Source organism: Cariama cristata, unplaced genomic scaffold, assembly GCF_000690535.1.
Source record: "Cariama cristata isolate BGI_N322 unplaced genomic scaffold, ASM69053v1 scaffold15497, whole genome shotgun sequence".
Classification (NCBI taxonomy): Eukaryota; Metazoa; Chordata; class Aves; order Cariamiformes; family Cariamidae; genus Cariama; species Cariama cristata.
The window spans coordinates 45,476-56,498 of record NW_009625073.1 but is presented as its reverse complement, the minus strand read 5'-3'; positions in this window follow the sequence as shown (position 1 = coordinate 56,498).

Sequence of the window (11,023 nt, the reverse complement as noted above, 5' to 3'; positions counted from 1 at the left end):
CCCGCATTTCCTCACAGGGATCAGCAGTGATGGACAGTTTCCAAAATTTCATAATTCTACTCAATGCCTTTGGGCTTGTCCTGCAGGCCGCAGGGGAGCACCTCAGCGGGAAAGGCCGGGCTGCGGCCATCATGTGCGTGGGACAGGTGGGTGCAGCGGAGGAATGGGAGTCATGGGGTGCCTGTGCAGCGTTGCTCACCGACAGCACCCAGGGAACTAACGTCATTAACACATGATGAAACAGATAGGTGTGCCTGACCATGTACCTGTGGTGTCAGCCTGGCGCTGCAGACCCCAGGGGGGTGCCCATGACATCATTTCATAGCCTGACCTTGGCTTTGCCAGGAAACCTGCCTGAGGGATTACAAACATGAGTAGTAGGAGTCCAGGTTAAATGGTTTATAAAGGGAAATATTGTTCATGTTTTATATGAAAATAACATCATTTATCATCATTTTAGTTTTCCCAACTTAGTAACTTAGATCAAAATACTTAGTACATATTTTAGTCATATTCAGGTACTATTTTGAAATCCTCTCCAGTTGCCATCCTGATTCTGTATACAAGAACTTTCAAAAGTTTTTCAAATTCTTAATGCCACAAAATGTCTTTGGTTTGGTCCTGGTCTGTGAGGTCAAAGAAAGCTCTTACATCAGCACACCAGCAGCAAGACAACTCCTTTCACAAGCCAGTATACATTGTCTCTGTAAAGCTAGTCCTGTTGGGATATTTTACAATCTGCATATGTTTTATTTCATCCAAATAAATCGTGCAGTTCCAGACTGCTAGGTGAACCACAACCTACCATTACTGTATCAGCACTTCTTCAACCAGCAGTCATATCACTAATGCAAGCCCACCAATTTTTTTTCATTGGAAACAAACAAGAAAAGAAGTTCTGTTCTCCACGACAAGCTCATGCAAGTATGCTACACCTACAGTGTTCTGCCCTATTACATCTGAAGCAAAAGACACCCAGGACATCTGGTGCTTTTCACTTACGATAAACCTTGCAGTTAACAGGACACAACTGGACCACTAAGTCTCTGCAAAATGAACTCTACACATACATGACATTCTGTCTGCTTGCTCTGCTCTTTCAGCTTCCCAGATAGAAATAGGATTTCTATTAAGACGTTTCTAAAAAGGATGCGTGGTTTTATACAGATTATTTTAAGGCAGTAAGTCACCAAAACTAAACAGCATTTATCTATAGTACTGCAGGCTACCTTTGTTAAAAATTATAGCCCTTGAATGTGGGAAAATAGCTCCTAAAGCAATTCTTAAAAAAACCAAGAAAACCAAGGGTGATTCTAATAGTTACACATCTGTAATTTTCATGTTCCTTGTATTATAAATTAAGTTATTCTAAAGAAGGTTAGAGTAATGCAACTGTGTAGTACAATATGAGAGAATCACACAAAGACAGCCCCTATACAAGGAATAGTAAACTTTCAATCCCACCTAAGTTGTCAAGCAGCTAAAGGTGACTTCATCAGTGACATTCACTGAGTTCTCAGAAAGCTGTCAATCAAGGCACTGCCCTGACCACAAAGTTCAGCACAGAACTACAACATACAATTACCGATGACTGAGAAATCCTAGATGAACACCATTTTTCAGGCACACACTCCAGAGAGACCCATACTTCATGCCCATTAAGTAGAAGGGCCAAATTTGGCAAGTTAAGAGTTTTGAGATAGCAATTCAACAGCTGGCAGTATCGTAGGGATGACTATAGCATGTACCGTGCACTATAACTACAGAACCGTATTAGGCTATGTCAAAGGGTCCATCTTGTCCCGAATCCTGTCTCAAAGCAATGCCTAAGGAAGAGTGGAAACAGGGGAGGGGTGCGTTATAGCCCAGTATGCTTTCAACTTCCTACTGCTTCCATGTCAGAGAACTGGATGTGACTTTGGTATGTAGTAATATTTTCTTTGGTTTTTTTCGGTGTACTTATGCCCTCCTGGGACCTGTCTTAACTCTTAGAATCAGCAGCTTCCTTGGCAATGAATTGATTTCCACAGGCCAGCTGCCCAGCGCATCAAGAATCTGTTTGCTTCGAATATTGCTCCCATTAGCTTCATCTAATGTGCCCTCCTGTACTGGAGGAGACAAGTTGATTGGTATCCATCTTTGTCATACTGTGCATAATTTTAGACCGACATCTTTTCTCCTCTCGGTCATTTCTTTTCAAGACTGGAAAGTCACAGCCAACTCAATTATTATTTATCAGAAAGCTGTTCCATGTCTTCAGGACCATCTTTATTGCCCTCCTCCGAGCTGTTTCCACTTTTATGTATTTTTTGAGATGAGAGAATCTTTGTACCGTATACAAGATAGGGGTGAACGACTTTATACATACAGTGCCATACCAGTGTTTTCTATTCCTTTACTAATACTCTAAAGGTGATTTTTTTTTTTTAATAGTTACCGAATCAGTATGCATTTTCTAGTTACCTTGTATCCTCTCAGCTTCAAGTCCATTTTTGGGAAACGATAACTTCACTTAATCTAATCATCAATCTGCCTATTCTCTAGTGACCATTAAAAATCTCACACTTTTTTAATGTTGTTTTAATTGTAGTAGACACTAGAAGCCTAAACCAAAATTAACACTTGGGTGTTAAGTTCTGTGCATACCTGTAACAACAGACAGTTCTGGCCCTGAAGGATTTATTATTTAATAAACAAGACAAAAGACGAGCAAAAGAAAATACCATCCTATTTCACACTTGGGAAACACCGGCAGAACAGCTTTGTTTTGCTAAGGGTTCACAGGTGTCTTTGGTAGAGCAAACAAGGCAGTTTTCCTCATTTACAGGCCTTGGTGAGAAGACAAAACATCTCTCTTTCACAGTGGTGAGTTTTTTGTTTGGGAATGTGGACTGAACTATTATCCCTAGGGCTTATCCAATAAAGCTACTAAACCACTTGTTATGGTCTACTCCTGCACACTCAGATGAATTAAAACTCATGCAGACAGTATGGCTAGGAACTTGTGAGTTACAGAGGTCACTTTCCAAGGACAGAAAACAATGCTCCAAAAACTGTCAAAGACCACCCTATATCACTACCAAATGAGGCTTAGAGCTAGCTCAGCAAACTGAAATGACTTTAGAGGAGCTTTGAACACATCTGCTTAGAGATACAATCATCATTGAAATTCTGCAACATCTGGCTAGGAGATAAGTACATTTGGCTAGAAAACAAGCACACCTGGCGTCTCTGCACCATACAAGATGCACAGACAAAAGTCAAGAGAGATGTTTCTGCAGAGCCGTCAGGGAGGTGGGTACCTGCCCTATGGATTTCATCATTCTCTCTCCCTTCCCCTAGCCTTAAAAGACAATATAGAACTTACAAACGGAGAAACAAGGAGGACCCTTTTGATACAAGTTTCTAAATAGGTACTTGTAGAAACACACCTATTAAATGACCCTTCTTATGTCCTAGCAGAGAAACTCTGCGTAGGAAAAATAATCTTAAATGATACAGTAACAGTATTTCATACTGATACATTCCTTACAACTTAAAAGTCTTCATAAACAAGACTATGAAGTGAGTGAGTAAATATTACCACCATTGTGCCAAGATGGACAGGAAACAACAACAGTGGTTAAGTGACTCTTCTAAAGAAACAGAATGAATAAACGCTTGAAACGTGACATAAATTTAGAGATTTTGATTTCAAGAGGCTTGGTGTTACCTTCCAGCAGACAGACACTGCACTGGTATAAAGGTGATATGCATTCCTGATTCTCACTGTCTGACTGCATGCCTACTTGTTTGTGACACAGGAATGTAGGTTAATTGTATTATTCAATTTTGGATTGCTGCTGTTGGATTGATCCTGGCAGCTGTGGCAAGATGGCATTTGCAACCAACCAACTGCAAGAATGGAACTACATGCAGCTTGTCTTTGTCTGCGGCACACTTTGATATGCTCTTCATGGGGCCATATGCTTAGACCATGCAAATAAAACCTCAAATACAGACTGCAGCAATCTGCTATCAAGTGGATTTCACATGAACATCACTTGATACTGTGATACAGGGAATTCCCATGGCACTGATTTTAACATTGATTTTAAGAACCCTTGCACATCTGGGATCTAGTTATCTCAAGAACTCTGCTAATCTGGGCTGTTAGTAGAGGGACAGTTCCTACAGGGACTCAGCTTGATTTTAAGTGGGGAGAGCAGGAATTTGCAGTGGGCATTCCCACCCTCCACCTGCAGACCCTGGATGTGCTGCACTTCAAAACACTCAGCCTAATTTTTTCTTCAAGGTTTTGGCTAAGCTAGGTGGTGAGCTGAGAGCTGGAAGGGATTTCTGTGGTCCACATCTGTGATATACATTTATTTAGGAATGGGGACTTGAGTGGGGGAGATGGTAAAAGACCTTTCCATTATAATAAGTGATTGCAGTGTGAAATTAAATCATGCAAGAGCTCAAAGGGCATAGAGTAGCCACACAAGTACATTTACAGATAAAAAGAAAAAATTCTAATAAATATTTCCTCTGATCAAGGTTTTCCTCTTAGGAACTTGTAGTAACCCAGCTCACAACGTGAACCTTCTCTCCAGCACACACTGTACATAAAGGAGGACTTTCCCCATATGACTTAATACTAATTACCTACAAATAGTCATACAAGAAAAACCTCAATCCACTCATGCTCTTTACAGCCATGATTAGCATTTTTGTTTCAGAAGTTCTGAGTGACAGTGCTTGCTTGGAATTCATTACTCAATCTCCCTGCATAATGTATGGAAACTCACTGCTAATATGTCAGATTGCACAGAGCCTTTACGTGGTGCCCAGGGCACCTTGCAGCTGCCTGCACTTCCCAGAAGATTGTCCGTACACCACTACAGCTGGTCCATGAACGTTTACAGATAGATCACAACAGCCTGGCAAGGCACACAGGACATTTCAAATGCATGTTTTTAGGCTACAAGAGAAACGCAGCTATTACTCCCAGTGGACTCACAAAGCTTCAGGACATCTAGATAGGTGGTTTGTCTGTGGGTGGGTGAGAGATGCTTTGCATACTTATGAAACAGTATTAAGACACAGCCAAAGTTATGGGAGCCCTTCTATCTTCTAAAGCACAGAAATTTCAGTTATAACAGAACTTGAAATTTATAGGGATCAGTTCAATTTATTTACCTGTGAAGTACCGTCTCTGATCTGAGGAACAAGCAGTAAGGCAATAGTATCAGAAATACTTTTAGAATTCATCAGTCATGCTACTTTATGTTGTATGAGTAAGATGAGTCTGGAGCTTGAGATGATCTTACTGAAAATGGAATTGCCCAGGAATTACTCATCAGAGCAATCACGCAGAACGTCACCAGCAGCACCCCAGATTCCCAACTGTAATTTTTTTATTCTCCATCCCTGCTATAGTACTTGATTATTTTTTTTTCATTTTCTCATGGGTCTTTCATTCAGTTTGGTCCCTTTTGTGATCTTTTCCCCTCCCCGGTATTTAGCAGCTTTCTATACAATTATTTTCCTTACACTGTCATGTCTTCACAACCTTTCTTCTTTACGCTATTTCTCAAGAGCTCTGCTTTAATCGCCTGCCTGGTAAAGCCTTGGATTTTCCTTGAATTTGTTTTGTCTGTAAATCTGAATGATGACTCTGAAGTAGCAGCTACTTCTGTACCTTGTACGGGATGAATTGTCCTGTCTGCACTAAACTAACTCTAACAATACTTACAGTTTTGACACACGTTTTTCAGTTGTTCAACTTCACAACAGGAGTTGAAAGCTAAAAATGGTCAGACTGCATCAGTTTGAACAAGAATCACCCAGAAATAAAAAGCTTCACAGTTGTTAGCAAGACTAAAAAAACTCCACCAGTTTTTCTAATGAACAATTCTGCTGGAACCAACCTCACAATACAGAATCTCTCAGATTCCTTTCTGCTTTTTTGCAATCTCATTACAGAAAGGATTGCTTACCATCAGCATATAACAGCATTACTAGCATGAGCATGGAATGTTATGACATACTTGCATGACATAATTGCATGTGACAATTATCTGAATACACAATGTCCCACCAAGTTGTCAGATGCAAATTAACGTGTGTTACATTTACAATTAAAGAACATAATTTTTGGATTATGAAGTGTTTGGTGAAATACTTAAAAGCTCAGGGTAAGAATTTCTATTAGCATTAACATGAGTTAGGAGCCTCAGTTTCCTGAACTTTTGATTCTGTCTCGGTGTCACTCCTGCACATTTTGCCATCAGTTTGACAGTGGCAATATGAAAATAAATGCTTCTTCCCAGAGGGACCATTTTTCATAGTTTAGAAAGGAAAACTGCTAGCCAAATAGGATTTCTTGTGAAGCAACATATTCTACATAACTTTATGAACTGGGTATTTTCACTAGTCACTAACGAGGACAGCTAATCAGATGGGTACAAGGGTAAGTCCAAAATTCACTGATTTTGCATGTCTTAAAAATGTACAAAATGCACATTCTGAGAAATACAGAAGCCACAAACAAGGAAAAATGAACACTGATTATAAATTTGAAACATAGGAATAGTTGGTGAAAATCTGAATCAATTTAAATATGCATTAAAACCCCAATAAGACTTCAGCATTTCATTAAACAAGTTTTTGCAAATCAAATGAGGAAAACAAACAAAAAAATACAACCCTAACAACAGTCTGAGTATTTAAAAAAATATTTTGCTTTTTCTAGTGTTTGACTAGTTAAAATTTATTAAAGTTGACAACCTGCCTCCATGTTCACAATAATCAATGTGTTGATATGTGAACAAGGTAACAAATGAAACTAAATGTTCCAGAATCACTCAACAAAATCTAAATAACCAACATCATGAAACAACTATGGACAAACAGGCAAGTCTAGATTCTAAGATTCTATTAAAAATGTAATTGCTCAAAACTCTGACCTAGGGAAAAAACACAACTGGTAATCCTAAAACTCTTAGAATGTCTAATCAAGCCAACGAAGTGTAGAGAAACCAGTGTATTTAAAAGTGGCAGATACTGGTGTTACTAGAGAAGCTAACATTACTGTAACTGGATTTCTCAAAAAATATAGTGAGTTTGGTAATTGGAAAGATACTGGACAAACCAAGCAGACATATTCAATAAGGGACAGAGCTTCATCTCGTCTAGTCCACATGCTTAGAAAAGAGAAGGTTTTTAACAGAAGGATAGACTTAAATAGCAGAAAACCAATTATGATGATTTAGGCAAGGAGTTTCTGGAAATGCAGATGAACTACATAGCAAACCAGTACGCCCATCTGTACCATGCTGTATGCTAACGCCTGTAGGAGTCATGACATAATTGCTTGCTTTATAAATAACATTGCCTAATTGATTAGGTTCCTTGCGGACTATTTTTACATTCCTCTAGGAAATTGCATATACTGATGGATATGATACCTCAGCAGAAGATTTCAGAGGTCTGTGATACAAGAAGAATCCTCTGTTCCTTTTAGAGAGAACAAATGTGAATAGCACATTGACAGACACTAGGAGTAATAGCCTACATAGAGTCGGTAGGATTTCAGTGACACAGAAAGTGGAAAACAGTAATAAGGTGACATGCTGGTAATAAATTCAGAATATAAAAAAGGTAACCATTCATGACTGGAAGTTCACCATACAGGAGGATACATACAGACTTGGAATTTACGCAGGTAAGAGGGAAGTGGGTTCTGGTTAAATATACGTACAAATAAAAGACAGGTACACAAATGTAAAAATATGTTAATTAGTTTTAAAGGGAAACAGAGAAGGATAACAAATGAAAGCATTATACGTAGCGTATCAGGTGAGAGTTGTACGCTTTTATATGCTGTCTAGCTTACTTCTTTAAAGGAAAGCAAGCAGCTCCATTTATGCATGGGAGTCCCATCCCCATTGTCCAAGCAGAAAAGAAACAGGGGGTCCTTCTTCTGTCTAATTGTTTTCAGTCTCTTGCTCCTGTAAAAGGCATGATGAAGTGCATGGCAACAGAGCAGAAAGTGCACAACCAAAATAATGTGATTCAGAGATCCACTGCCAGAACGCGGACAGGAGACACTGGCATCAACTGGATACACATATCATACCTATCCTGAAGTCCTCTGCTGGCATCTGGGAGAAAGCACACTTTCAGAATTGTCGTCATCTCCTCAGTCTTCAGAGTAAGCTTGAAAAATGTAGACCGCTTAAGGACATCGCTCAAGCTCTTCATGCCTTTCTCCATCTGTACAGTGCCGAAGTGGGTTTGCACAATGTCTCGCTGACACTTCTTGGGAGCTTCCAGGAAAACAGAACACCAAAACCAAAATAATAATTAATTATTGGCTGGAACGGATAAATACTTTTTCTGTTTCACTACTGAGTGCACTGTAACTCAGTTTTATTACGTTATCCTAAAAGCCCATTGTAAAGGTTAGTGCCAGCAAGGAAGGTGCAAGTTGAAAGTCAGAAACAATTTTGAGAAAATAAATCTCTAGTCTAGATTTTTTTATATATATGTCTCTGTATATATACTTGTGTATATCTCAATCAACAATACAGACTTGTGTCCTTGCGGAGCTGGAGTGATTGCTGTTATCTCAATTACGTACTTGTATAGATACTCATATTCTGCAATGGTTAGGTTGTTCCTGTATTTGAATGCATTTCAAACGTGGCTTTAGACTGAACACTTCCACAAATGACATATGCAAATACAGAGACAGTCAGTAATCCTCTGTTGTTAAAACAAGTTCTTAGATGCAAAAGTGACTGGCATCTGTGGCCGTGGCTAAGCGTGGGTGTAGAACTCTGCCAGGACAGGACCGGTGTATGCCAAGGCTGTTGATACAACCCTGTGGGTATTCCTTGTGTCACCATTCGGTCCGCTTACAGTTAACAGGCAGATAAATTAAGCAGACTTTGTAACTCAAAGGCTGCATTTTGAAACCAACTCCTTCAGCTTTAAGACAGGGATGCATTAAAAAAAACAAAACCCAATTCATTTTAGTCATCTTCCAAGGTCACTAATTTCACTTTAATGACAGGCTCCAATGGAAAGAAAAGTATCAAACTGATGAGAATTTAAAACAAAGCTAGCCATCTACTGTGTTGGATGTTTAATCCCTCCACACGTGCCAACACCAAAGACAAGCCCTCCTTTCCTGTTCGTATCGTGCAAAGATTTCATTTCAAAGTAATTGTTACCTGTTTGGGTGATAGGCAGTGCCCTGCGTACTGAACTGCAAGTCACCAATACCTTGCTTGAAGGGGACTTTTTTCTACGTGATTCCATGCCTGTCAGTAAATTTTCACTCATCATCTTTTATTCTGTGTCTCTTGTAGGGTGGGTCACACCCTTCCCTTCCTGCAGCAAGTCCTGCTCCCTGAAAAGGTACATCCTGCACAACTGACTTCCACATTAGCACAAACCAGGGAGGGCAAAGGGGAGGTTGGTTGTTTCAAAAAGAAACTCAAAATTTACAAAGCAGCTGCCAATTAGCCAGACCTTAATTTTGCAAATTTATTTAGGAAAAAAAAAATTAACATGAGCAAATGAGAATACTTCAGTGTTACAACAGAGTATATAAATGTCTAGCAATAGTCAAATAATTTGATCTTTAAATACAAAATAACCACATGAACACCTAATATACAGGTTTCATCTGAATACATATTTATTAGATAAATATTAGGTTGTCACATCATCTAACTACATACAGTTTTGCAAGACTAAAAATCACAATTATTTTTTCTGACCAGTTTAAAGTATGAAATGATTGCATTGTACTGTACATACAATGTACAAACAAAGACAATGGCCATTTTTGCGTGTTACTTCAGATTGTACTTTTTTTTTTAATTCTCCTCTGATCGTGATATCAAAAATTGTACAAAGTATGAATTTGGTTACAATTTTTTTTTAATCCCCTTATTTTTCTTCATTATTTCTGTAGCACCCTAAAAATACACAGGTGATAGACTAGTACACGTAAGCTAAATATTACATGTAGATAAAACAAAACAAAAGATCAGAGTATATTACAGAAGTGAAAGTGAAACAAATGCTGAGACTCCACAAACGCTAACAAACAGGATTCATTTTCCACATAAGATGGAGCTTCAAGCTTTTTTGTTTTCCTGCGAAATAAAACCAATGCACATTCCAAGGAAAATGAATGCATTTCTGTTAACATGTCTCTATTTGTCATTTACATATGTACAGCTGTCCCTTGAGTCTCCGCTGCAGACATTGGTGTGTATCTGTCAGTCCTATAATAATGTCTTGGCAGCGGAACTGTAGATCTCTGTGGGTTCTTTCCCAGATGAACTTCCATAGGGAAACAATTAAAAAGTAAACAAAAAAAAGAATAAAAATACTACTAGAATTTCATATAATAATTAAGCTTTAAAAGAAATGACTGTGATTACCCTATTTGCTAGTTTTTTTTCTCTAAACTTTAATATGGCAGTGAACAGATAAAAAAATAACTAAATTTTCATTTAGAAGCTTTTTCATACTGACTCCACTATACAGTACCTGATTTTAGCTGACAGGTAAGTTTTAAAACTGTCTCAAATGTCCAACATTTGGGTGATGGGTACAAATCGTATTTTCTCTCAAGTTCTGCTTAGAAACCAAATGTTTCTGTAAGCTTAAAAATGTCAACCGTCCACTTTAATTCTCTATTACTGTACGTAGCAGATGCAAACACTGCTCCAAACATACTGCCAATAGCTATGGGGTTTTCTTCCCTTTATGCTTTCCAACAGGTACTTTTAAATGATACATTTTAAATACTACCAGTTAGCAAAAGGTCAATCCTTAACATACCTGGTTTAAAATACTAATGTTGTGTTTAGGAGAAAAATAATTTCAAGTGACTAACTTAGCTGCTCAGAAATCAGTGGAGGATGGAACATTAAACAGAATCAATTAAAAAAATCTGAGCAACCAGTTCTGACTAATAGTGAGAAATCTTTATTCCCAAACCTATGGCTTAAGAAACTCG